Here is a 24,528-nt window from a genome sequence, read left to right as displayed (position 1 = left end):
ACAAAATAAAGACAAAGGTAGAAGCTAAGGATTGGTGAAAGGATAAGTATCATCATTTTATTTCAATTTTATTATGCATGTGATTTATGACTATGGTATATGATCATTATGTGTGATATATGATTCTTGTTTATGATGATTACATGTGATTTATGATGTTGATATATGATGGTTGTGTTTTGAGCTAACCAGATGTGATATATTTATACATGATGTTTGATCAAATAGTTAATTTGACTTGTTGTGACAAGAAGCGAACATGATTTTAAGGTACCTTATTGACAAACTACCAATGAGGTATGATTTGAGGTTATTTAAACTTATTTGAATCTAATGGAAATTATGTTCTTGGAACATGAATGCATGAACATGCCCAGTTGGGTGGTTGAAATCGACTGCAAGAATTGGCAGGAGTAGCAAAAGAAATTGGAACATGCAACACTATGTTGGTAAATCACTTTAGGAGCAGGGCCATTATGGGACACTGGTACCCAATTGTGTCCATTGATTTCCATGAGCATGCTATGACTGGTATGATGGTTTGAGGTAGGTATATTCCTTGGTTGTTGATCTTATGATGCGAGGAAGCCTTGCCAAGGGATGGATCATTGGGGATAGGGGATTCCAAGGAACTTGGAAGGTGAGTTACTACACAGAAGGGGATGACCAGATTTCCCGAGGTACTGTGTAGTAAAGAAGGGAAGGTCACAAATATATTTGTTTTGGCCATTAGCATTTCCAGATGGAATCAAATGCACATTAGGAGTGCGCCTTGGAAAAATGAGTTGGTAACTGTTCACTGAGAGGACAAGTGGTGCAGGATGGTAGCACTAGATATTGGATGTAGCTTTGACTGTGACAATGGATTTTGGACTTCCTGGGAAGGAGGTGAATCCTAGTACTGCTTTTGAGGGTAGAGGTGTGATCCTCTAGATTCCCTTGTTGATTGATACAAGCATCGTATCCTCTTATTTGCTGGTTTAGAAAATGTGCATATGTGTATATGTGGTTATTGTAAATACCATAATGAGTTGTGTTATAAAGCTCCGGTATGTGGTATGTTGTCATGATTTTTTTCTTTTGAGCAGGTATTTCATTGTAAATACTACAATGAGCTAAGTATAAATTTCCATAGGTAGTATGTTTTCTTTTCAGTGGTTTTGTTGAGGTCATGGTGTGGTTTGACACCGAGGACAATATTCCCCCAAGGGGGAGGGTTTTGTAATATCCCTGGTGAAAATTCCATGTAATAAAGTAAATAAAGCCAAAAATAAGACCACGAGTAAGGGACACGTATTCCAAGCTGAATTTTGGTAAAATATATCCTAGTGGGCATCATTGGATGTGTTTATGGTTAAAGGAAATTGGTAAAGGAAAAGACATTAAAAAGGAAAAAAGGTATTTTTGGCATACTTATTTATGAAAATAAAAAAAAATAGGTGAAAGGGGAGGTGAAAGGTCAAAGTTTGCATGTGAGGACGAAAATGAAGGAAAATAATGGAAATTGAAGAAAATAGAGGCTTGATTGATAAAAAGGTTTCTGAAGATCAGTTGGCAGGCTTGTTTAGGGAAGGTTGGTCAGTTCAGTTTTGAAGCCCTCTCATTATTCTGTCTCTCTCTCTCTCTCATTCTTGGACACTTAAAGTTTTCTTGGAGGACTCTACTTTGGATCAAGGAAAGAAAAGCAAGCAAAGGGAAAGGAAGGCAAGCAAGGATCAAGGAAAGGAAAGCAGGATCAAGTAGCTTCAACATGAATACTTGCAGGTAACATTTTTCATGTGTGATTTCCTAGCTAGTTTGGACATGCATGCCTTTGCATGTTGGTGTATGGTTCTCTTGCTGTTGGTGGCATGGTTTTTACAGGTTATGACAAAGGTTTTCACCCTAGCCTTGCATTTTTCTATCTGCCTTGGTATTAGGATGTTTATTTCGATTTTTGAGCTTTGGTTTACCGAATGGATTTCAGAATCCGGGGCAGAGGTGGTCTCAAGTTCCATTCCCAAGGCCTAGGAATCCATTGACTAGTTTTGGATGGATACACGATAAAGATTGAGGGAGATGTCTCGGTTTAGGGCCTAGTTATCTAAGTTTGGATTGCAGGAAAGCTTAAGAGACAAGGACACGAGAAATTCCTCAAGGATAGTGATGGATTCTGGATGGCATTCCAAGTTCGGTTCAGTTGTGATTGGAGCACCGATTTTGATGTGATCATAGTTTGGTGAGGGTGGAGGTGGTTTAACCTCTAGATTACCTTGATTTTTCTTGAATTGGTTGTTCTATGAGATCCAACATTCATGCTCTGAATATGGCATGAGGGTGACTAGCTGAAAGAGAGATTTGGTTCAACCATGTCTATGGCCAGGTGGTATGTGGAAGTCCTAAACCTGGTCAGATTTTCCTATGATAATAAAAGCTAAGTTCTCTTACTTTCGTACTTGTTTTTATGTGGATTTAATGGTTGTCATATCTATAATATCTATATGGTTTAATGATGGTTATAAGCATGGTTATGTGACTGGTTCATGTCATTGTTATTAAATGTGTTTATTTGTAATTGTTAAATGGATGGATGCAAGACCTAATTCATGATATAATAGTCCAATGGAGAAGGAGGTGATCCTTATGGTTATGTTTCAGACATTTGTGCTTTGCCTTATATCTTATAACTGTAGGTTTCATTGATGCAAAGTGTTTGACATAATCTCAGTACTGGTTGGGGATGCTTAATCCTAGTCCTGAGGTTGATTTTGATTGATCAACATTGTTATCATGCCTTTAATGAATTCTGAAGGTTGTAGCAAGTTCTGGGTAGAGGCTGGGATTCTGGGCTAGAAAAGTGGATCAAATCTTAGGGTCACTAACACAGGTCTATTGATAAAAGTCCACAGTCATTGGCATAGAGGCCTATGAGAGCAACTTTGAGTTGTTGTCTGTTATCTTGCCTATAGCATGAGAGTGACTTTTGGTTAAAAGGCTTAAAAAATCAGTGTGACCCAGCGACAAGGTGTCTGAGTGGCTGACATGTCTCCTGGGGGTGTAATTGATGATGTGGATGGGTTTGTTTGATGAGTTCTGTCTATTCCATTTCCTTAAGGTCACCAAGGAGATTGAATCCCTTATAGTAACCTCTCTCATCACATGTTTTCTAGGCTTGTTGGTTTCTTGGGTGGACCTGGGAGGGGGGGTTACAATTCCAAATGTACAAATATAATTTTCCTTTATTGATTCCACCCCTTAAGACTATCGAAAATTCATCTAGTAGAATTCTGAATTTTCAAGCTATAATGTCTCCCACTTGTTGTTTTCTTTCCACAGGGGGCCACAAGAGAGCTTAGTCATTTTCCCAGCCCTGAAATTCCCATTGTCTCTCTACACCAAGAGAACTTCTCAGAGCTCACAGATTTTGTCAATGCATCTGCAGTATTCTTCAAAGTCTCCACCTTTACTAGCAACACCTTTTTGTCTTCTATCATATCCCTCACAAAGTGATACTGAACATCAATGTGCTTTGTCTTTGAATGATATGCAGGGTTCTTTGCCAAGAAAATTACACTTTGGCTGTCACAGTCTATCCTTATAGCTTCCTGTACTAACCCCATACTTGAACACAATCTCTGCAACCAAATTGCTTCCTTGCTTGCATGAGTGGCTACCATGTATTTTGCCTCTGTAGTTGACAGTGCCACTACATATTGTTTCTTACTCATCCAACTGACTGCACCTCCAAATAGGTTAAACACATACCCACTTGTAGATCTTCTTTGATCCAGATCTCCAGCCCAGTCTACATCAACAAAGCCACGAATATCCAACACTTTGTCCAATCCTGGTCTTCCTTGGTAGCACAGACCATAATCACTAGTGCCATGCAAATACCTGAAAACCCTCTTCACTACTATCCAATGCTCCTTTCCTGGTTTTGACATAAACCTGCTCAATACTCCCACTGCATGTGCAATGTCTGGACTAGTACAAACCATTGCATACATCAGGCTACTGACTGCACTTGCATATGGAACACGGGACATGTCCTCTTCCTCTTCTTGTGTCTGGGGACATTGTTTAGTAGATAACCTCACACCTACAAGAAAAGGAACCTTCACCTATTTACTATCCTGCATATTAAACCTCTATAGTATTGTCTTGACATACTTCCTCTGGTTTAACCAAAGCTTCCTCTTTGTTTGATCTCTTTTAATTTCCATGCCCAAAATATAGTTTGCAGCACCAAGATATTTCATGTCAAATTTTGAGGACAATTGGGTCTTCAAATCCTAGATAATTTCTTTGTCATTTCCAACCAGCAACATATCATCCACATACAAGACCAGATGAATAACACGGTCCCCAATTAATTTAAAATACACATAGTGATCTGCTTTGCTTCTGGTGAAGCCAAGTCCCCGTACAAATGTATCAAATTTCTAATACCACATCCTTGGTGATTGTTTTAACCCATACAGAGACTTCTTTAACTTGCATACTAGTTCTTTCTTACCCTTCACTGCAAAGCCTTCAGGTTGCTTCATGTAGATTTCCTCTTCCAGATCCCTGTGAAGAAATGTTGTCTTCAAATCCATCTGTTCTACCTCAAAATCAAAAGCAGTAGCAACAAATAAAAGTAATCTAATAGAAGTTACCTTGGCAACAGGAGAAAAATATCACCAAAATAAATTCCCGGCACCTGGGAATAATATTTTGCTACCAACCGAGCTGAGCTTTGTATTTCTTCACTTTTCCTTCTACATTTGTCTTCTTTTTGAACACCCATTTGCTGCCAATGAGTTTCCTTCTAGCTGGCAACTCCACCAGATCCCAAGTGTCATTTTTGTGCAAAGATGCCATTTCATTAACCATGGCCTCTTTCCAGAGTTTTCCATCCTCTGAATCTACTGCTTCCTTCACAGTTTTGGGATCATCGTAAATAATAGATAAAGCAAAATTTGAACAGAAAGCAGATGGACTATACCTTTCAGGCTGCTTTCTTTCTCGAACTAATCTTCTCACAGCTGGAGTTTGTGGCTCTTCATCTTGTGATTCCTCCTCTACTGTAGAGTTTGATTCTTCCTCCTTTAGCTCAAACTCTATCTTCTCAAGTTCCTTTCGTTGGACTTCATGATTAATGACATCTTTGACCTCTCTGAACACCACATCTCGGCTGTACACAACCTTTCGTGTGATTGGGTTCCAAAGCTTATAACCCTCTAAACCATCCTTATACACAATAAAGATGTACTTTTCAGATTTACTATCCAACTTAGTTCGTTTCTCCTTTGGAACATGTACATATGCATCACATCCAAATACCCTCAGATGTGAAAGAGAGGGTTTCTTACCAGTCCATACCTCTTGTGGAGTCTTATCCTCCAATGATGATGAAGGTGACCTGTTGACCAGGTAACATGTAGTATCCACCGCCTCTGCCCAGAATTCTTGTCCTAACCCGGCACCACTGATCATGCTTCTTGCCCTTTCCATCAACGTCTTATTCATTCTTTCTGCAACTCCATTTTGCTGAGGTGTATATGGAGTAGTCTTTTGCTGTGCTATACCACACTTCTTACAGATTTCTTCAAATTCCTTACTGCAAAACTCTCTGTTAGTGTCAGTCTTTGCAGTCTTCCTCCAGTGATCAAACATGCTCTTACAAAGTGATTTTAAGGCGTTGAGGTCAACTTTTGTCATTTCAGTGAGTCTTCAAGCAAAATTTGGTCACTAGGTATTAGGTCTAGGGTTTTCTTTTACTCTTTTCAAAATTTGTTCAAATGTTGGTCCATGTCACCATTCAGTTGAGTGCACCATCATTCAGAGGGTTTTCATCATCATGTCAGGGTCCAATGGGTCATTTTACACCTTGTTCATGCTTCAATTGCCCCTAGGTAAAGTTCATTTCCCTCTCCTAGGGTTTTGAAGGTAATTTCTCTTGGATGATCAAATCATTAGAAAAAATTGTATCCGGATGTTCATACATATTCCCCTATCCTTAATGTACCTTATTAAACACTTCCCATCACTGAGATCCCCCGAATTCCTCATTTTTGCACAAACCCTAGTTTCCTGCTACAACTTGACAATTTTCTAGACTCGGCTTGTGTTTTTCCCTTTTGGACCCCTTCCCCTCACTCAATCTTTGAAATAACACTTTCCCATACTTCCTAACATCCCTACCTACTTCCCAAAATTTTCTCAAGAATTTAGAAGCCACTTATCCCCTTCATTTCACTTCATTTCGACAAATCCCCTGTTCCACACATCGAGATAGGTTTTACTCCAATGATGTTTCTGAGAAATAAAAGATGCATTTTGGAAAAATGAGAGAGGTTTTTGTCCATAATAGGCCACGGAAGAAAAATCCCATTCAATTTTTACACAGCTATCATGGTTTCAGAGAAATGTCAAAAATATTTTTGCCTCGGGAGAATTGATGCACCTCTGCAGTGACCTTGGTAAAATCAAGTTTTATCCTAGCTTGGTTGGCCAAATGACTTGCTTGATGAATCAAATGATAACCAGACACAAATATCTTTCCAATGAGCTATCATGAGCTCAATTTGGAGTTGAGGAAGACCTTAAAAAGTTGACTGCAACGACACTCTGCCTTTAGGGAGCCTCATTCTGCACATTTTGACCAGTCTTGGGAGATTTGATTTTTGACAGGGCAAATGAACTCCAAATTGAAAAACTTCCAGTTGGGTTGGAAATTAGACTCAATAAAATTTCCAACGAGCTATTCTGCACCCAATTTGGACACCGTAAAGGCCTCCAAAAGTCTCATGAAAAAATCACTACACATAGGTTTGGTGGCGCGACACATTGGGTTTGTGGCGCGACACATAGAGTTGGAGCCCTGATTTCACTCACAAACTCTCCCAAATTGAAAAATTTGCTCAATATTCTTGTGTTCAAGTAAGTTAACACCTCCATATTGCCAATGTATGAGTTTCCATAAGTGTTTATGGTGTTTCAATCGGTTAAAAACAAAACCCTAGTTCCTTGCAAAGTTGTGTTGAGAAAATTTCCTAGGGTTTGCAAAATTGCAGTTTTGCCATTGTATCCCCATTTTCATTTTGCTTTCAATATAATTCACTCATATTAATTTCCCTCTCAAAATTTCAGTTTTTCCGTTGTATCCCCATTTTCATTTTGCTTTCACTATACTTCACTCATATTGCCAATGTATGTGTTTCCATCAATGTTTATGGTGTTTCAATCGGTTAAAAACAAAACCCTAGTTCCTTGCAAAGTTGTGTTGAGAAAATTGCCTAGGGTTTGCAAAATTGCAGTTTTTCCATTGTATCCCCATTTTCATTTTTCTTTCACTATACTTCACTCATATTAATTTCCCTCTCCCCTTTCATTCACACTCACCTATCCCCTTATCCCTAAAACTAAAAACCCTAATACCTAATCCCACTATTCCCAAACCCTATTCAAATATCCCCAAACCCTAATTGCTATCCCAAAGCCTAAATACTATTCCCTAAACCCTTTCATTCCCCAAAACCCTACAGCTAGCCTCAAATCCTCCCCTCATCAGTCCCACTCATCCATGGAGCTCAAAAACATGCAAGCAATCGGAAAGTTGCTAAGAGAAGGAAAACCAAGTCGACAACACTTGAAAGGGAAATTCAAGCTGAGCGTGAATCTTGGCTTGAGAGGAAAAACTTGCACTTGGGAAAGGATGATAGAGAAGGCCAACAAAGAGAAGACATTGTTGAGGCGCATGTCCTACCATTACTTGGCGAAAAACAAAAGTTGCAAGGCAAGAATCAGGAGCTTGAAAGCAAAGTTGAAAAGGGCATCGAGGAGGCGAAAGGAGCATGATAGACTTCAGATATTGGCTGAGGCTTCCTTGGCCCAAAAAAATGCTTGATTGAGGATACTCAGCCCAAATTTCAAAAAATTTGGGGCACTTTTTGCATTTTTGGAATTTTTGGCACTAAAACACAAAAATTTCTGCTCTATGCACCGCGCCACCCAGCGTTCACTTTTGATGGAGGCATCATTTTGAGAAGAACTCAACATATTTGGATTTTTCATGAAAAATTATGCATGCTCACAAATGGCCAAGAAATTTTGATAGGTTTTGAGCCCCCAAAAAGGTCAAAAACACCCTAAAAATGGCCTTTTTGCCCCTATTTTGACACACAGGAAGCAGTGTTGGGAGAACTGAGTTTTGGAGGTGCAAATGGAGGCCAAATTTAAAAATTACACTTGGGTTGGAAAGTAGATAGGTAGACCTTTCCCACAAGAACACTTGGAGAAAATTTTGACATCGGGAAGGCCTCCAAAACTGGGTCCAAATAGGCGCTACGCATAGAGAATCAGGCGCGACGCATAGAGGAAATTTGGCTCAGTTTGACCAAGAATGCTCTGTTTTTCGCCCAGCTTTTGACAGTTTTACTTTTTCTCCTTCTTTATGTCAAATTTGTGATGTAATTTAATGTACATTGATGGATCATGATGTAAATATTTCAAATTTTCACTTATGGAGGTAGACTCATCTATTAAAAAGTTGTTTGAAATTGAATGAATCAGTTCCCTAGTTTCTAGAGGCAAGCTGTTCCACTGCCTAATTTCTAGTTCTCAGTTTAGAATTAGTTGGAACAGCTCAAAACTTGTGATCTAGACCCCTAGAGGCTAGGATGAGTTATGCTTTGTCTATATCTTGTGATCTTTCAGTCATTAGCATGGTTGGACTTTTGAGAAAGCCTTGAGCTTCATTGTACACTCATATCAGCATTTTGGCTAAGGAATTGAGACAAGGGTTTGCAGCACTCTTTGGGATCCATGTGGCAATTTGTCTTGGTACAGTGCTTTCCTTTGTAATTGTGCTATTTATGTGATTATATGCCATTATCTCTCTTATTTCTTCCCAGATAAATCAAACAAGAGTGTAAGTAGAATCCATTGAAATTGCAGTGCTCTACTTGAGGTTTGCTTTAGTCTTTGATGTTTTCAGCTGTTTGGAGAGGATCCATGAATTTCCTTTCCCTCTTCAGCTCCTCACCTATCTAATCCTTCCATCTCATTCAAATTGAAGTGCCAAAAACAATTGCCTACCTTGCCCCATTGAGATCTCTGCAGGATTGAGACTCAATCCCTGCACCCAAAATCTACCTTTCCATATGAGCCAACAAAAACATCATTTTATTCAATAAATTTTTTTCACACATATACCTAGCCTAAGATCAGTATTTCTATCAGTCATCTCAGGCCCTCATCAATCATAATTTGCTGAGATTGACCCAGAGAGAGCCCTCTCCCAACCTGATAGGGCTAGCTACCAGGTTAAGCGTGGTTTGATGTTGGCCCTGGATCCTACCTTCCTCACCCTAAGGTAAATTTAGGCACTGACATAGTGGCGACCATACTAGCGACAAAAGTTTATTTTCATTGTTTGGCTTTGTAGACTATAGACGGAGCCTGAAGTTAGCCAGGTAGCCTTTGAAACACTCTTGCTTTGCATTAGCGAAAGTAGATGAAAGCTGCTTCAGTCAATCTCCGATCTAGTTTATAAACTGAACATCTGATCTAAATGATCACCCCAGTACATGTATCAAGTTAGATCTGATTGTTGATGGTGGACAATGATCAAACGCTGGAAAGGCTGAAATCATTCACTTGGCGATTCCAAATCATTTTCGAGATCAGATCCAAAGACTCCACTAGAGGATGAACCCGACCAGCAGAAACATGAAAGGACAATATGGACAGATAAGGTATTCAAGTTGGAATTTCATCCAAGACATTTTTTTCTTTGTTATAAATTATTTCTTCTCTTTTCCCGAGAATGTAAATAAGGCTTTGCAAAGTATACTATGTTTGAGAAGAGATCCTCGGCCTGCATTTGATTCCTTCCCTTTGAAGATTGTGAATACCAAAGATTTGCATGCCTTTGAGTTTGATCAAGACCCTTTTTTTGAATCTTGTGATGACCGTCTTCAAACTAATGAACCTCAAGAGACCAAGACTGATTCTAAACATTTTGTACATACCCCTATACCTTGTAAAATTCCAGATCGATACAAGCCTCTGATTTTACCTCCTATATCCCATGCTTTCCCTAAAAATCATGATCTATATCTACCAAGATTTGATGGTGAACGCGACAATATCACTGCTGAGAGACATGTATTGAATTTTGAGTCTTTTCTTGACCTTTTTGAAGTTGATGAAGAAGATGTCAGTATTAGGATTTTTTCTCTTTCTTTGCAAGGCAAAGTCAAGAGTTGGTTCAAAACCCTGCCTGATGCAAGCATCTCATATTTCCAGCAGTTCATCAAAGTTTTCCTCTATAGGTGGGTGGTAAGACAAAACCCTTTCTTGATTATAGAAGAGTATAACCAGCTGAAAAGATTGGCCAGGGGAGAAAGTACAACAGTTTTCTGCCAGGTTTAACAAAGTCTGTTTTTCGATGCCAGTTAATATAGGACCTCCTCCTGGATCCGCTCTCTTGCACTACGCGCGTGCCTTTGATCCAGAAATGGAGTTTCATCTGAGAAAAAGGAATCTTGCAACACTTTAAGAGATGAAGAATAGTGCAGTAGATGTAGAGGCTCATTTGCTGATCAAAAGGGCAAAGCTGAATGAAGAAGAGATGAAAAACATAGATCCGGAGGAATCGACATCTCTAGAGGTAAAGCTTGACATTTTGGTAAGTGCAGTAGAAGATATGATGCAAATGATTACCACAAGGAATGAGTTTAATGTTCAAGCCCATGGCTCACTGATTGAAGAAGAACAAGTTGCTGATCCAAAACATCTTCTTTCTTATCCCAATTTTCATCGATCTGATAATGATTGTTTTGTAGATCATCTTGGAGAAGAGAGATATGTTGATATGAAATGTATGCTTGATGATGTGTTTTATACTGATGATTTGCCTCAGTTTGACCAATATGATGACGATTATGTTCTCCAAACAAAAGCTAATCTTGTAGACAAATCAGCAGCTAGGTTGTGGGAGGAAGAAGTTCACTTTCAGCTGCTCGACTATAGTAATCAACCGATGCATATTAGCTATGACAATGATGAGGAAAGTGTAGCAAATTTTGAAGTAAGTGAAGGATCTTTGACTTTTTGTTTTGCTTCGTTTTAGTTCATCAGAGACAACATTCATGCAATCAAAAATCGACTGTCGACAAGTCTTGATTTGGACCATCTTAAGGGCAATGAAAACCTTGTTCAAGACTTCTCATATCTAGAGTTGCAGCCCCAAAATGCTTTTTATTGTCAAATTGCAAATGACGACATGGAAGCTGGCACATACAATCAAATGATACAAGATGATTCCATACCATTCTGTTTTGAATCATTTCAGTCTCTGAAGGGAAAACTGCATAGTATATCTTCAAATGAGTAGCCTATAGGAAACCATGTAATCTCATCGGAACCAATAGAAAATGGGTTGCAACAGCCTTTTCAAAATTTTCATGATCCAATAGCTGATGTGTTGGATGATGTCTGTAGTCAAATTCCTTCTCCATTGACTACATGTGAGCTTGAAATGTGTGCTGATATAAACTTGATCCGACAGCTGGTTTCTTTGTCATTTTCAGCAGGAGTCTCGTCACAAAGGTCAGATCAAAGTTTGTATTCATGGTATGAGGAGAAGAGAAGTAATCCATTGGATGAGCTAAGTCCCAGTGTGCATGAACTTCAAGATCCTTATGTAGTGTTTTTGGAGGCAGATAGAGAATCCATATTATTCAACGTATCTGTTCACAAGTTTTCAAGGGAGTTGCTTTCAGTAGTTCTCTCTTTTTGTTCATAAGCAAGCATTTGCGGAGAATTCAAACAACAGTCGGAATTCTTACTTGGTTACATTGGTTGTTTCATTTCACTTGATCAGGTGATGAATGAAACTGTTAGAGTAGGTTTTGATGAATAAGCTCTACTTTGAGCATCATTTCTAGTTTGTCGATTGTGTTTAAGTATCGAGTCAGTTTTTAGTTGAGTGAGATTCAGTTTGTGTCGTTAAGTCATCAGTTTTCAGCTTGAGTTTTTGACTCCATTTCCCAATGGAAGAAGGCACTGTCTGCTTCCCAAAGATCTATCGTTCTTGGCACCTCCAAGGGGCTACCATCCCCATTGGAGCCAATGTTAGTGTCAATCTTTGTAGCCTTCCTCCAGTGATCAAACATGCTCTTACAAAGTGATTTTAAGGTGTTGAGGTCAAATTTTGTCATTTCAGCGAGTCTTTAAGCAAAATTTGGTCACTAGGTATTAGGTCTAGGGTTTTCTTTTACTCTTTTCCAAAGTTGTTCAAATGTCGGTCCATGTCACCATTCAGCTGAGTGCACCATCATTCAGAGGGTTTTCATCATCATGTCAGGGTCCAATGGGTCATTTTACACCTTGTTCATGCTTTTGTTGCGCCTAGGTAAAGTTCATTTCCCTCTCCTAGGGTTTTGAAGGTAATTTCTCTTGGATGATCAAATTATTAGAAAAAACTTGTATCTGGATGTTCATACAACTTCCCCTATCCTTAATGTACCTTATTAAACACTTCCGATCACTGAGATCCCCTGAATTCCTCATTTTTGCACAAACCCTAGTTTCCTGCTACAACTTGACAATTTTCTAGACTAGGCCCTTGTTTTTCCCTTTTGGACCCCTTCCCCTCACTCAATATTTGAAATTACAGTTTCCCATACTTCCTAACATCCCTTCCTACTTCCCAAAATTTTCTCAAGAATTTAGAAACCACTTATCCCCTTCATTTCACTTCATTTCGACAAATCCCCTGTTCCACACATTGGGATAGGTTTTACTCCAATGATGTTTCTGAGAAATAAAAGATAAATTTTGGAAAAATGAGAGAGGTTTTTGTCCCTAATATGCCAGGGAATAAAAAAATCGTTCAAATTTTACACAGGTGTCATGGTTTCAGAGAAATGTCAAAAATACAGTTGCCTAAGGAGAATTAAGGCACCTCTGGAGTGACCTTGGGAAAATCAAGTTTTCTCCTATCTTGGTTGGCAAAATGACTTTCTTGATGAATCAAACTATAACATGACAAAAATATATTTCCAATGAGCTATCATGAGCTCAATTTGGAGTTGAGGAAGACCTTCAAAAGTTGACTGCAACAACACTCTGCCTTTAGGCAGCCTCATTCTGCACATTTTTACTAGTCTTGGGAGATTTGATTTTTGACAAGGAAAATGAAATCCAAATTGAAAAATTCCACTTGTTTTGGAAATTATACTCAATAACCTTTCCAACGAGCTATCCTACACCCAATTTGGACACTATAAAGGCCTCCAAAAGTCTCCTGAAAAAAGCGCCACACATAGGGTTTGGTGGCACGACGCATTGGGTTTGTGGCGCGACGCATAGAGATGGAAGCCTGATTTCACTCACAAACTCTCCCAAATTGAAAAATTTGCTCAATATTATTGTTTTCAAGTAAGTTAAAACCTCCATATTTCCAATGTATGAGTTTCCATCAGTGTTTATGGTGTTTCAATCGGTTAAAAACAAAATCCTAGTTCCTTGCAAAGTTGTGTTGAGAAAATTGCCTAGGGTTTGCAAAATTGCAGTTTTGCTGTTGTATCCCCATTTACATTTTTCTTTCACTATAATTCACTCATATTAATTTCCCTCTCCCCTTTCATTCACACTCACCTATCCCCTTATCCCTAAAACTAAAAACCCTAATACCTAATCCCACTATTCCTAACCCCTATTCAAATATCCCCAAACCATAATTGCTATCCCAAAGCCTAAATACTATTCCCTAAACCCTTTCATTCCCAAAAACCCTATAGCTAGCCTCAAATCCCCCCCTTATCAGTCCCACTCATCCATGGTGCTCAAAAACATGCAAGCAACCAGCAAGTTGCTAAGAGAAGGAAAACCAAGTCGACAACACTTGAAAGGGAAATTCAAGTTGAGCGTGAATCTTGGCTTGAGAGGACAAACTTGCACTTGGGAAAGGATGCTAGAGAAGGCCAACAAAGAGAAGACATTTTTGAGGCACATGGCCTACCATTACTTGGCGAAAAACAAAAGTTGCAAGGCAAGAATCAGGAGCTTGAAAGCAAAGTTGAAAAGGGCATCGAGGAGGCGAAAGGAGCATGATAGACTTCAGATATTGGCTAAGGCTTCCTTGGCCCAACACAATGCTTGATGGAGGAGACTTACCCCAAATTTCAAAAAATTTGGGGCACTTTTTGCATTTTTGGAATTTTGGCACTAAAACACAAAAATTTCTGCTCTATGCGCCGCACCACCTAGCGCTCGCTTTTGATGGAGGCATCATTTTGAGAAAAACTCAACATATTTGGATTTTTCATGAAAAAATATGCATGCTCACAAATGGACAAGAAATTTTGACAAGTTTTGAGCCCCCAAAAAGGATAAAAACACCCTAAAAATGGCCTTTTCTGCCCCTATTTTGACACACAGGAGCAGTGTTGGGAGAACTGATTTTTGGAGGGAAAATGGAGGCCAAATTGGAAAATTCCACTTGGGTTGGAAAGTAGACAGGCATAAATTTCCAACAAGCACACTTGGAGTGAATTTGGACATCGGGAAGGCCTCCAAAAGTGGGTCCAAATAGGCGCTACGCATAGAGAATCAGGCGCGGCGCATAGAGGAAATTTGGCTCAGTTTGACCAGGAATGCTCTGTTTTTCGCCCAGCTTTTGACAGTTTTACTTTTTCTCCTTCTTGATGTCAAATTTGTGATGTAATTTAATGTAAATTTATGGATCATGATGTAAATATGTCAAATTTTCACTTATGGAGGTAAATTCATCTATTAAAAAGTTGTTTGAAACTGAATGAATCAGTTCCCTAGTTTCTAGAGGCAAGCTATTCCACTACCTAATTTCTAGTTCTCATTTTAGAATTAGTTGGAACAGCTCCTAAACTTGTGTGCTCTACCCCTAGAGGCTAGGATGAGTTATGCTTTGTCTATATCTTGTGATCTTCCAGTCATTAGCATGGTTTGACTTTTGAGAAAGCCTTGAGCTTCATTGTACACTCATATCAACATTTTGGCTAAGGAATTGAGACCAGGGTTTGCAACACTCTTTGGGATCCATGTGGCAATTTGTCATGGTATAGTTGTTTCCTTTGTAATTGTGTTATTTATGTGATTGTATGCCATTATCTCTATTATTTCTTCCTAGCTAAATCAAACAAGAGTGTAAGTAGAAACCATTGAAATTGCAGTTCTCTACTTGAGGTTTGCTTTAGTCTTTGACGTTTTCAGCCGTTTGGAGAGGATCCATGACTTTCCTTTCCCTCTTCAGCTCCTCACCTGTCTAATCCTTCCATATCATTCAAATTGAAGTGCCAAAAACAGTTGCCTACCTTGACCCATTGAGATCTCTGCAGGACTGAGAGTCAATCCCTGCACCCAAAATCTACCTTTCCATTTGAGCCAACATAAACATCACCTAGCCTAAGATCAGTATTTCTATCAGTCATCTCAAGCCCTCATCGATCATAATTTGCTGAGATTGACCCAGAGAGAGCCCTCTCTCGACCTGGTAGGGCTAGCTACCAGGTTAAGCGTGGTTTGATGTTGGCCCTGGATCCTACCTTCCTCAGCCTAACGTAAATCTAGGCACTAACACTCTCCACCATTATCTATCCTTAACACCTTTATCTTCTTCTCTATCTGGTTTTCCACCAGAGCCTTAAATTCTTTAAACCTGTCAAAGACTTCAGATTTATTCTTAAGGAAATATATCCATGTATTCCTTGAGAAGTCATCTATAAATGATACATAGTACACAAACTTACCCAGTGATGGAACCTTCACAGGTCCAAACACATCACTGTGCACAAGCTCTAATATATATTTTTCCCTCTTACCACCAGAGGGGAAACTCACCTGATTCTGCTTCCTGTATACACAATTTTCTTTCCCAAGAGGGATTCCCGCAGACATTCATCTTTAGCCTGATAATTATTTGGCATGTATATATTGAATATGTTATAAATTTTCCCAGTTGGAATGTGCATGAGATTAGTGTTAATCTAGTGTAGATATTTCTCTTTAGAGAGAAGGAAAAATAGCATTAAAGACCATATAGTGCATAGGCCCCCCTTGATCCCTTAGATCATGAGGCTGTAGTGCTGGAATTCTTCCATATCCTTCGACACCTTAGGAGAGACTATGCCTCCCCTATTTTGGTCTCCTAGAGAAGCAAAATGTGGGGATTTTATAACCTTATAAAAAATTTCATCTCTTGTACCATCTTTTCATTACCTATCCGCTTGCAATTCCAAGTGATTATATTCATTATTTGCTACCAATTTTGGATCCTTCGTAGAGGGAGGTGCATGCTGGGTCATTTTTCTTCTTATTTTTGTGTATTTTGTATGACGAAATATTTTTTACTCCCTGGGTACCCTTTTCCTTCTCCCTTTTAGCCTATCCTTTCCTAACTTCCCTATTTGATTTTCTTTCAACTTTCCTAAATGACTTGGTTCTCACCAACTCTCTATCTGCTTCTATTTATAATTTGTCCTCATTTGAGATGATTTTTTCATGGGAATCCATCCTTTCCTTTGGAGATTCATATCCCTCTTCATCCTCTGGATTTTGTGTCTCTGTCAAAATTTAGATTGTTGGGGCATCTTCAAGATCATGCATTCCTTCTATGTCCATATTTTGATCTTTCTCCTAATGTTCATTTTCTGGAGATTTTTCTTTTGGGTGTTTAGATTCACCCTCTACATCTTCAATTCTAAGGATCTCAAATGGGTTATCAGAATATGAGTTTATATCCTGTTATTCTCTTGCCACCAATGCATTGGGAGCTTGATTGCGAGGAGGGGGGTTGTCTCATGAGCCTTGTTCCCTTAACCTCTATGAGGGTTTTGACATGGTTGATTTTTCAATTTTTCCTTCATCTACCACTGCCTTTATTCTTCTTGAGAAGAGGCCATTCCTTCCTTCTTGTGTAATTGCATAACAAAATTCTCATATTCATGGAAAAAGTGGATTTTGAAGTGGATTTGGTCATAGTTGGCAGGATAAATGAAAGACCATCCATCTAAAGAAAGTTAGACAACTTCAGGAAATAATTTTTATAGATTAACTTCAATACATATTCTAGCACAAGCATACATTGATTCTCTTACCTTGATTATGTCAATATATTTTCCTAGGGCATTCCCAATATTTCATAAGGTTTCTTCATCCCAACAGTGGAGAGGAAGATGAGGCAATTTCACTCAAACTTGAACAACTGAGGGACCATATTTTTTTGAATTGAAATCCAAGGTCCATATATCTATATAGACATCCTATTCTCCCATGAAATAAGGGCCAATCCTGAATATGAAATCTCTATCTTCCTTCAGTTCAAAGAAGAATGTATAAAAGCCTTTTCCACAAAAGGCAATTTCAATATGTCCTTTAACGAGTGATTTGTAGTTTATGTCTACCCATTAGACAAGAGTTCTTAGGGATGGAAAAATCCTGTGAATTGACCCACCCGTTCTCTTTCAGCTAGACTGATGGCCGAGGCTCTGGATTTTGCAGGATAAATGTGGACCTTTGGTATGTTATCCAGTTTCTTCACAAATTGGCTTTATTTTTTGGTTCCTTTTATAATTGACTGTACTAGATATTTGAATGTGACAAATCTAGGGAAATGTTAGTGATTGGGGGAAGAGGGGGGTGGGAGGTCTGACCTCCTGTAGAAGAGAAGGTGATAAGGAAACCCTATCAAAGGAAGAGGGGGGCACTCAGGGGTCACATATGGTAGCTTCCCTTTCTTGACATGATTCATTTTAATAAAACAATATCATTCATACAATAATATTTACTAAATCAATTATTCAAAGAATCATTTAGATATTTGATAGTTAACAACAATGCAATAGTAGATCAACTCATAAATAATAACAATTTAATTTAAAATGTAAACAGTTGTGGTATTAATCAACCATAACAAATGAACTAAATGAATAACACTACCATACAACACGTTACAAATATAGATGAAAAACAACCGTGGTGGCATCAAACTCTTACAAATAGTCTTTGTACATTAGTGCACAACTTTTATTTTAGAAAATGTGAACCATTTGCAACTTCAAAGAGTTTTATTAAACACAAAAATAAAAATAGCTAAAAGCATGAATAGTTCCTTATTAGTCCCTGCCATCTGGCAATGGCCAGGGACTATAGTAATCGATTATTAGTCCATAAGCATTAGTTTAGCTGTTTGTTCGTCTTTCCCATCTAGTGCAAAAGCAGTTTAAGCAAAGTTTTTATGCGCAAACAATTTTGCCATGTTAATTTAAGCAAAGTTTTTATGCGCAAACAATTTTTCCATGTTATCTGGCCTCTTCCCGAGGCTGACCATATATTATGTGTGTTTTTTGCTCGTATGTTCATAGTGTTGACCAATGCTAATAGACTAATGCTAACATTAATCTATAGTATTAAATGCTAAAATGTCAAAAGTTATAATACAACAATGCTTATACTTGTTATTCCCATTGCCACCTACACACCCATCCCACTGACCCCTGCACACCATGCACACGCCACCTACACACCCATCCCACTGCTACCTGCATGCCATGCACATTTTGTGTGTTCGGTGGCCTTCACCGCCTCACTTTTCAAACTCCCATAAAACTTTTCAAACTCCCATATTTGTGTTAGCTTTTACTTTTGTTGCATAGGCATCGATTTGCAAGAAGGTGCTACCTTCCGGAAGGTAATCTGAAGCAGGCCTAGTTCACCTAACAGAACGCACGGGGACAACCCTGGAATACTATGCAGCCAACGGGGAGGATGGCAGTAGAGGATGGTACTATTTGTAGTCTGGTGAAAAAACCATAGACCTATGCCCAGAGCATAGTAAAATCCTTTGTTTGCTGGAGGAGCTGAGCCCAAACGGTGAAAGAGCCAGGGGAGGCCGGGTAATCTACCAACGACGGTGGTATACCAACGACGGTAGTATGGCCTTGCTACTTTAGGTAGCGTAGCCTCTGTGCGGCCTTGTTGCTTTAAGTAGCGTAGCCTCTGTGCTGGTTGTGCTTCTGAAGCCGTTGCTGGAAATTCAAGCCACATAAAAGATTATCCAGATATTGTTAAAATGTTATGAATTTCTCTATTTCTGTATCCTAGTATTGAATTTGAATTTTTGCATCACAAGATACTATTAACTTGAATTTGAATATACTATTAACTTGAATTTGAATTTTTGAGCTCGAGTTAATTACATACATGATCTAGCTGGACAGGTTCAATGGACACTGTAGGTGCTCTGCGAAGAAAAAAAAAGAACCCAAACTGGTCGAACCTATTATGCGAGAACTGGGCAGTTGCTTTTTCTCGCACCTTCCAAGCTTTCTTCTGTCTTGATAGAAACCAGGGTTGTTCACTGCAACCTCACAACTAATCTTTGTGAGACATTATCGCTAACTTAGCAAAGTTCAATGGGCTATTTCGGCCATCTGTAAATGCAATGGCATGTTGATGCGGTGTGTTGTGGCCTGGGCAGGCAGGTGGCAGTGGGTGGGCTCGACATACCTGATACCTAGTGGCGGTGAGCACCATGTACCTAGTGGCAGTGAGTGAATGCATGTTGATGCGGTGTGTCGTGGCCTGGGCAGGCAAGTGGCGGTGGGTGGGTTGGACATACCTGATACCTAGTGGCGGTGAGCACCATGTACATGCAACACAGTTTCTAGACATCAAAGATATGAGACTAGTGGGCAGCTGTGTGGTCGGTTGATGGTTCGAGACGATGGTTGATGCTCACAAGGTGGACGCTGAGCGGGCTGAATTTGGGATGGATTCCTGCAAATTTCTCAGAGATTTCTCATAGTTAATGAATCCAAAGAACTAGAACTTGTGACAGTGGACTGTCACGATCTGAATATACTTTTCAGCAAGATTGTCTTTGTTTACAAAAGGATTCACAATCATCAGATACGCCAATGGGATCCCAACCTGCATTCAATTTTATCACTATTTCAATTTCCCCCAATTTTTATACTAAATGATTCCATAAAGTAAAGTAGGCATCACTCACCCTGTAGTAACTCCAGGATGCCTCTCCAGAGGGAGCAATGAACGACAAAGGGTGACTGCTGCAGAATGTGAACTTCACAGTGGAGATGTACAAAGTTCCCGCAACGGGGTCAGTGGAAGTGGACATATAACAAGCGTACGCTTTCTGTAACTTCTTCTCTGGAGAAATGGAAAAGGTTTGTCGGAACAGAGCTTCAAAGCCTCCTTCCGTTAGGGCTTAGACACCCAAGGTCAGCTTACCCCAAGCCACATCTGACATGTTTCCAGTTTTCACTGCATTTAAAAGAAATCCATTAATTCAAAATGCAAGCAGGTGGGCAAGAACAATACGATAAAGGTGAACTTATACTTGCAGTTGGTCCAGACCTCTGATGCCAAATTCTCGGCTTTCTCGGTCCATTTGTTGAAGCAGCGCTGCACCGACTGCACTGGGGCTGCACACAGACAAATCTGATATGAGAAAAAAATAGAGAATGCTTTGTTCGATCAAACATTTTTTTTTGCGAGCGCACACTTTGAATGCTCTACTAGTGATGGATGCACAATATACGAGCTGGGGATGAGATGTTCTGTCGGGGCCGTCCACGTCGCAGCGTCTTGGTTGTGAGGATGGGGGGAAGGGGCCGAAGGATAGACTATGAATTTGGTGCCCCATTTTCTGCTATCCTTCTCTGAAGTACCTGAATCTCGATTCAACACCTCCGGGGTACTCGGACCCCCTCAGTGTCAAGCTTTGGATAAAGGATCGGTTGCGCCACTCTGTCAGTCATTTCGAAAGCTACTGCTCATGGGTTGCCTTGACTCCCATGTGCTTTCACAGCTCTGATCCCCTTGATTTCGGCTACCTATTTCACAGCTCTGATTCCCTTGATTTTGGCTACCTATCCTCTGTAGGCAGAGCATAGTTACATTGCGATCTCAATGTGCAAAGCGTAGTAGAGTTTGCTTAATCGTTGTTTCAAAGACACCTTCAAAGAATGATTGCATGTTTAGACAAGTGGAAAACATGCGCGTCTTAACCTGGCACAACCACGATTACACACATATATCTTGGAAAGTCGCTAAAATTCATTACATGTTAGCCCCACCCGTGTCTTTTCCAACTCGGTTAATGAGCTCTGCTTACTATCGCTAAGAATATGCTGCTTTGGTGGCAGGGACTTGCTGCCTTAGCAGCCTTCCTTGTTCATGCTAAAAACATAAATGAAACATAAACATAAAGAATCTCATTTGAGGCATTTGATATTCTTTGCTACTTCCACATAATATTTCCAATGATCATGAATACTTATGATTCATGAAATGAATGATGGATGCTCTGTCTCAACATTATTTTCACAATGATAAACGTTCCCTTCGACACTCAACAATTCACTATGAAGCTTTGAATAGGCATTTTTCACAATTTTCATTCAGCTCCGTGGTTGATAAAGAAACTGATTAAATTTCATATCAACTCTGTTAAATTCATTAATTAGTTCTTCAACATATTTTCTTTATTTGTGAAGATCTGTAATACATAAATATCCTCTAATATTTCTCCCATAAATTGTGCCCTTGGCATGTCAAAGTCACTGCTCCATCAATCAATATAAAGCAGCCTTCCTATCTATCTTCAAGTATATTCCGAGAGCATTTGAGATTATTTTTCTAGACGTATAATGCAATTTTGGTTTTTATTCTATCACTTTTTGATAATCTCCAAAAGTATTTTGGAGTCATATGTTGTCTAGATTTCCATGATATCAATCTATTAAAGTTAACCTATACCCGTGCATATTCAACTTCCTTTTCATTGATTGTTTGAAATTGATTATTAAATAGACTTTGTTGAATCTAAATATAATTCATATTTTTATAGAACTCTTATTGAATTAACTTTAACTACTCATTCATATCAAAATAATATTCTTTGAAAATATTAATATAAACAATGTTTCCCTACACTTCCTTCACTTATAGCTTCAAATTAGAAATTTAAGAATTTTTTGTTGAGGATGTTGATAGTGGTTGTCATTGATGTCAAGGTTAGTCATTGATTTCAAGTGTTTTAATTAATAAAAAGTGATGTCATGTTCAGGAGGAGCTTATTCATGTGTCATGCATGATTCTTATGGTGCCATTTCATTGTTGGCCAAGTAGACTGCTTTTGAAGGCATTTTTCCTATAGGTACTTTGTTTAAAAACACATGCCAAGTTCTTAATTGGATAGCCCTCTTCAAGGCCTTTCCAACAGAATGTGGAACTTGATCTAACTCCAAAGGACTAAAGAGAAAAATTAGTTTGAAGTGTTATAGTTCAAGAAAGGTTCCAACATGCCCCCCCATCGAATTGACACCAAGATTGAAAACACATTAGGAGGAATGGAATTACAAGAGGTGAGTGATGGATCAACAAGGTATTGGTCATGTCGACTAGTCACAAAGGGAGTGAAGAGCGACAGGAGGTGGGATGGTAAGGCCCCTAGTTAAAACTCCTAGTCACCAGGAGCTTGGATGTAAGATTCTAGGTGTCTATCAGACCATTAAATGAGACTTGATATACACACAATGTAGCAGTCAATAATGAACAATGATCAACTCACATGGAAGGACAAGTGGCACATCCACGTAGATGCCGATGGAAAGGGTTAAAAGGAACACATATTCCAACAACCAATCACTATTGATCAAGTTAAGATTAGTGATTTAATCATGCCTATCAATTATAGGCCCCCCTCGTGTCAAGCATCAATAGGAGGGGGGGTGGGATAGAGATTTGTGCCAAATTGTCGATGATTTTTGATAAGATGATCAATAGATGTGGTGGGATTTATAACAACCTACCCAAAGTACAATACCATTGGGGGGGGCACAACAAAGGTTGTTTTTGCAAAGTGGTTTTGGCATGGGTGACAACATGACAATGTGTGGGACATGACATGCCAACTCAAGAAAAACGTGGTTCATGGAGGTCTAATCAATGGAAGACATGGCATAGGAAGCATTACTTAGCTAAAATGATGACATGGGAGCATGTGAAGGTGACACATGGTAGGTGGATTTGATATTTTTTATAGGCCAAGCAGATGTTAGGTAGGTGACACATGGAAGTAAATGTGGCAAGTACATGTCAATAAAATACACATGGAAGGCTTTGGTTGGTTGTATAGAATGACATGGAAGATAATTGACAAGTGACACGACCCTCAACCATCGAGGCCTCGGGGCATAAGGTTAACTAAGAAATATTCTTTGGCTAGCAGCCAAGATCTGAGATTTGATGAAAAAAGAACTGATCAATGTTGGGTTATTTAGTTTCTCTTTAAAAAGGCCAACAAACATTTAAACATCAGATTATCAACCCATAACTCATCTAGTTGTTTCAAGGTTGTCCACACTGTATGTGTAAAGAATAGTGTTATGTAACCTAGTCTGTCTAGCCCTATTGAAAGGTAAATGCATGAAACCACAAGAAACAACTAGGATTTCTGAAAAGAACACTTTACACACAACTACAACAATCAAAAGGATTATTCAAGATAATCGAAACATTGGAACTTCTAAAATCAACTCCGTTAGGCACAAACTGTTTCTTAGGAAATGGTAGCTACACAAAAGAAAAAAACACACCTGACTTGAATGAAATCCGCTGAAGAAAATATCACACCTTGAACTTAAAAATTCATTATCAATCATAAGAAGTAACAGAATGAATAATGCTTTAGGAAATCAACTATCAAAGATCTAATCTGAATAGTATTAATGATTGTAGCAACTATTGATGTAATGATCAATTCAGTAATCATCAATCAATTCTGGAAGGAAATCGAATAATCGTAGAACAAAGAAACAAATGCTAAAATGTAAATTTAATGGTATAGAGAGGGAAGTAGTCACTCCAGGATTGGGCCCACGATCACTGGAAGTCAACTGCCTTAGAGAAAAATCAGTGCAAGAATTAAAACCAAACCATGTAAATCTCCATTATATTAATCGATGACAATATTACAATGTCTGTAAAAACATCAAGGCATAAGCATGAAAATAATAGTAAAAAGTTCTCCCTTTCCCGAGGCTTTATTCCTCGATTTTATAATTACAACCAAGTTTATAATTAAAAGTAAAAGAGAAATCTGAAGAATCTAAAGATTCTCAAGATGCTCAATTTGAGTTACAAAATCTCTTAAGTTCCCTCGGAATAGGTGGAAACAATCTTGTTCACAATTGGCCTTCCCATGATAATCGTTGATCCTTGCTTATCCAGGTCACAACCAGCTTGAGCATCTTCGTGTAATTCACTCTTATTCAGCTATCCAGGGAAAAACATCCACTTATCGGCATCCTGTTAGTTATCATTTCAAATTGTAAGCGTAACTTATCTTTTCATGGTCAAACACCTTCGTTAAGAGAATACAATGGTGAACTACTTTATTAACTATTTTATAAAGTTCTCAACACACAAATTGGTATGTTATATTCATAAAAGACTAAGAAAATAATGAAAGGATAAGGAAACAAAGTAAGA

At 38.8% G+C, this 24,528-nt stretch overlaps 1 pseudogene; it reads right to left on the bottom strand.

Annotated features, from left to right (window-relative positions):
* Nucleotides 1-19,746: 19,746 nt before the first annotated feature.
* Nucleotides 19,747-20,792, bottom strand: LOC149251490 (GEM-like protein 5; annotated as a pseudogene).
* Between the last annotated feature and the right edge of the window lie 3,736 nt (nt 20,793-24,528).

The sequence above is a fragment of the Pinus tabuliformis genome, chromosome 7 (genome assembly GCF_031772625.1).
Source record: "Pinus tabuliformis cultivar Carrire ecotype Pingquan chromosome 7, CPIR1, whole genome shotgun sequence".
Lineage (NCBI taxonomy): Eukaryota > Viridiplantae > Streptophyta > Pinopsida > Pinales > Pinaceae > Pinus > Pinus tabuliformis.
This window is presented reverse-complemented; position numbering and strand designations above follow the sequence as displayed.